This window comes from Cebus imitator, unplaced genomic scaffold (assembly GCF_001604975.1).
Source record: "Cebus imitator isolate Cc_AM_T3 unplaced genomic scaffold, Cebus_imitator-1.0 Scaffold386, whole genome shotgun sequence".
NCBI classification, from domain to species: Eukaryota; Metazoa; Chordata; class Mammalia; order Primates; family Cebidae; genus Cebus; species Cebus imitator.
The window spans coordinates 1,151,499-1,156,171 of record NW_016107701.1 but is presented as its reverse complement, the minus strand read 5'-3'; the positions used below and the strand labels follow the sequence as shown (position 1 = coordinate 1,156,171).

Sequence of the window (4,673 nt, the reverse complement as noted above, 5' to 3'; positions counted from 1 at the left end):
TTTTGAGAAACAGGTCCTGCTTTGTTGCCCAGGCTGGTTTTGAACTCCTAAGCTCAAGTCATCCTCTTGCTTCATTCTCCCAAAGTGCTGAAATTACAAGCATGAGCCACCACACCTGGCCTTGACTCCCTATCTTAACCCTGCACAGGTTTTTAGTGGAATTCCTAAATCAACAAAATTCACTACACGAGTGCTCAATTTACATAAAAGAATTAAATATCACGACTCAAGTAAGAGCAGAACCTTTCCTTGGAGACTTCTTCCTTAAGAGTCTGAAACAAACATCATAGTTGAGTCTACCAGACACTATTCCTTCACAACTTAGTACAGGCTAGCCAAAGAGGCAGGCACAACATGGCTGGCATCCCCTATTCTTCTGAAAAATGTGTGCCAATGAGCTCTGCATTGTTCCTCACTCAAAAAGAAGAGCCTTTCTGTCTGGCCTCCTCCAATGGCAAGCCCCAGTCTGGAAAAGGAAGAAAATGGCACTGAGGAGCCTGGGAGATGGAGCATATCCAAAGCTCTCAGACAAGACTTGAACCTATGACCTTCACTGTGTACACAATAGGCGGGTGAGAGGGACCGGTTTATCTCTGCTGCAGCAGTTCTCAGCCCTGGGGTAGCACTCCCGATAAAATGACACGACTATTGTGTGTGGCAGCAGAACAGTCATCTCCTCACAACAGCCTAAAACCAGCACTCCCTCCCTCAAGACAAAGCAGCAGGGGTGAAATTAACTCAAGGCTGCAGAGGAAAGCCTAATACAGAAAAGAGAGGCCTGTAGGGGCTTGGGGACTCTCCTCAACCCCTGGGGCCCAGGACACATGGCTGGAAACAGACAGGCTTTCTTCCCCATCTTTCCCACTCTCATTTAGGTAGGGAGCTGTTTCTTAGAGAATTTAATCATCTGTGATTTGTTCAGAAATATTCCCCCTGAAGGGCTCTGATCTCTCCACCCTGTGTGAGCCTAATTCCTAGAAGCTGAAATGACTGTTTGCTGCTGCCTGTTTCACAAACACACATTAATTGGTCAGATGTGTCTCCTCCTCCTCAACCCCAAAGGGAGGAAGGAGAATCTGAGCAAAGCACAGAGATGATCCAACCGTAATTACACATAAAGGGAAAAGAGGGCAGCATGGGTTTTTCAAACAGGATAGGGTCACAAAACCTCCCGGGGGTGCAAGGATAACAGTTAAGGTCCAGGCTCAGGGATCCCTCCATCTTGAAGAAAAGGACAGGAATAAATGTGACCTGAAGACTGTTAGGGGCACACACCCACAACCTACTTACTGCAGGATCCCCGCCACCTTGCTCCCCTTTCCTGGGTCACGCACACGTCCGGCTTCCAACCCTTTGCTCTGAACCCGCCCCCGCCCCCCACTTCCAACTCCCTGACTGGTCCCAGTCGCCGTGAGCGCCCTCAACGTACCCAGACTCGCCTCAGAAACTCTCTGGCCTGCTCCCACAACCTAGCCAGACCCTAATCCCCTCCCGGGCACCCCTACCCTCAGCCTGAACCGGCCCTGGCCACGATTTGAACTTCACCCCGCGCCCCTCGACGCCCCCTCCCCCACCCACGCAACGACCCCCCCCACACACACACACCTTCCCCTCGCTCCGCCCCAGCCCCCCAACCCCCACTTCCTCCGTCAGGCAGCGCCGCCGCCCCCGGCCCCCATCAGCTCCCTCGGCCCCGCGCCCCATCGGTGCCGCCGCCTCTTTCCTCCCCCAGTCCCGGCTCCACACAAAGCTCCGGACTCACCGCGCGGCCGGTCCCGGGAGCCGCCACCTCCGCCCGCCCGGGGCCCCGGGCCGTAGAGCCGCCGCTGCTACCGGGCCCAGGCCGCCATCCGTTCCCGCGGCCCCTCCCCCCCACCCCACCCCGGCTTGGCTCTCCGCCCCCTCCCCGCGCCGCTCCGCCCCGCCCGGTCGGTGCCGCTGTGTCCGGGGCCGCGGGTCCCTCAGCCGTCGCCGCCGCCGCCGCCGCCGCCGCCGCGATCCGGGACAACCAGAGTCACCTGGAAGACCCGGACACTAGACTACCAGGCCCTCGGATCCGGATTCCACGCTGGTGTGGAGTCTGGAGCGGGTGAGCGCAGGGGAAACCCGGAACCTGGATGAAGCAGAGAAATCCTGGGTCTCAGAATGCGCGCTCGCCCGGAGCCCAGATTAGAGAGTCGTAGCTCGAGGAATACTGGAAAACCCGGCGAGCCGGTTAAAACCAAGATAAACTCGAAGAAACCTGGATTGGAGAGCTCGAACTTAACGCTGTCCCCTCATGGGCAATAGAACTCTCGCTGGATCAAACTTCCTCACAGAGAGGTCTCTGGGGAATATTGGACCTTTTAATATAGAAGACACATCTTCTGTAGTTGTCCTTCAACCATAGAGAGGAAAGGGCCGTAGGGGGTCTGAACATGGGCATCCACAAAGAACAGAAGAGCCATCACAGCTCCTGATGGTTTCATCCATTTTACCCCTTAGTTCAGCAAAGTACCAACCTCCCAATTTTTTATCCTGTGTTCTCCAGCTTTTTCTTTTAGGATTACCACTTGCTTTTCTCCCCAAAGCACCCATTTCTAAACCCTCTATATATCCCTTTTCCCCTCACTATCCAAATCACTAAACCTTGTTGCCTTTTATTATCTAAAAGTCTTATTCTGTCCTTCTCCAACCCACCATTCTAAGGATTGTCTGTCGCTTTTATCTTTCCTTATCTGCCATTCATCTCTGATTGCCCAGCACACTCTCTAGTGTACAATAGGCATTCAGTCCATGTTTAGGTGAACTCTCCCACCCACCTCTCACTTGTGAAACATCTGTTCATGACGGCCTCCTCTAAGACTTCCACCTCATTACATAGTAAACAAATTTACCTTAATTCTCAAGGCCTCCCCTATCTTGGCCCCTATTATGTCCTTCCTCTGTCCTTGACCATTTTATTTGGCTTTGCATTTATCTTAATTTTTTTCCCTTATCCTGAGGCCTCCTTCAACAGTATCACTCAAGATAGCATGTGACTTGGAGATAAGTGAGGTCATAAAATCCCTTTACTCCTCATTTCCATTCCACTAATAAAAGTGGGGAGGGGTTGATAGCTAAAGATAAAAACTAAGCCTGTCCAGGAACAATAATCTTTCTTTGGTCCACCATAGTCATGTTGTTAGACACCACAGGGGCAGAACTGATCCCAGGTGACAGCAAACTTCCAATGTATACTAGACAAAGTTACAAGTGAGGATTCAGCTACTTAGTAGGTGGAGGCAGAAAAGGGTTTAGTGTTTTAGATTTAGGCGTGATTTAATTAAAGATTAAACATTCCAGTTGTCATCTCCCACTGAAGGAGCATGACTGCCACTGGAGAGAACTAGACTGCAAAAATAGGGAACAAAGGAAGATAAACATTCCTGCAGTGAACCCCAAGTTTTAGCCAGAGAAAGTTCTCAAGCCTGGAAGAACCACTAAAAATTTTCAAGTGCTAAGATGTCCTATGTAGTAAACACATCTTCTTCTAGACTGTTCTTCTAGACCAAGGGTTGGCAAACTGCATTTCACAGGTCAAATCAGGTTCACCACCTGTTTTAGTATGTACCATGAGAAAAAATGATTTTTACATTTTTAAACAGTTAATCAAATGACTATTTCATGATGTGAAAATGATATGAAATTCAAATTTCAGTGTCTGTAAATAGTTTTATTGGCACTAGCCAAGCTCATTCATTTACATTATCATCTATAGATGCATTTTTACTACAACAGCAGAGTTGAACAGTTGAAACAAGGACTGACTGCATGGCCTGTGTAAAGCCTAAAATATTTGCTAACTGGCCCTTTACAGAAAAAGTTTGCCAACCCCTGCTCTAGACAAACGCTATCCAATATAACTTTTTGCAGCAACGGAATGTTCTATATCTGCGCTATCCAATGCAGAAGTTGCTAGCCACATGTAGCTATTTGAGCACTTGAAATATGGTCAACAATGATTGAATAACTGAATCCATAATTTCATTTAATTGAAATTTACATAACCACAAGTGGCTAGTGGCTACCATAACAGACAGTACAGCTCTAGACTCTTAAATCTGTACTGACATTTTCTTTTCTCCTTATGCCACGTTCTTACTCCCTACCTGTGTCATACCTCTATGGGTTCTCAGGAACTCCCTCCCACCCCCCTGCTCCACAGTCCCATTCACCATAAACACAACAATTTTTCTGACCTCAAGCTAGGGTATAGTTACTAGGTTGTCTCTCTGGACTCTCCATTGTCACAAATGAAGTCTGAAAATGGATCAGTTTATCAGCTGTCACCCTACGAATTAAGCCACATTATGTACATACACATAAATGGACATTTATACAAGTTTGTGTCAGAAGATGGCACTGAGGCTGTATTCTTTCCTCTCTGCATGAGAGAAGTGGAAAAGCCTTCCGCATGCTGGATCCCTTGTTGCTGCTGGAGCCTGTGGTGTGGATCACCTTCCTCTAAACACATTTACAGAAGCTCAGAGCAGCAGGTGTATACTTGCTATTTGAATCTCTAGGAAAAAAAATTCCTTCATCATTGGACTTTCTTTCCTTCCCCAGGCCTAACAAGCTGAAATTCACTGATTTCTTTAGTTTAACAGATGCTTGCTTTTTACTGGTCTTTTTTTTTTTTTTTTTTTTTTTTT

General features: G+C 48.3%; 1 protein-coding gene across 5 annotated transcripts in view; it reads right to left on the bottom strand.

The window, feature by feature from the left end:
- Positions 1-2,010, bottom strand: part of ZNF609 (zinc finger protein 609) — a 237,994-nt gene extending 235,984 nt beyond the window's left edge. For 3 of the 5 annotated variants that reach the window (XR_001818891.2, XR_001818892.2, XM_037731199.1), the window contains exon 1: positions 1,763-1,890. The gene's annotated coding sequence lies outside the window, so the exon portion shown is untranslated. Of the gene's footprint in view, positions 1-328; positions 467-1,762 lie in introns of those variants that run through there. The other 2 variants (XM_017508055.2, XM_017508056.2) reach the window with 2 other exon arrangements.
- Positions 2,011-4,673: the final 2,663 nt, after the last annotated feature.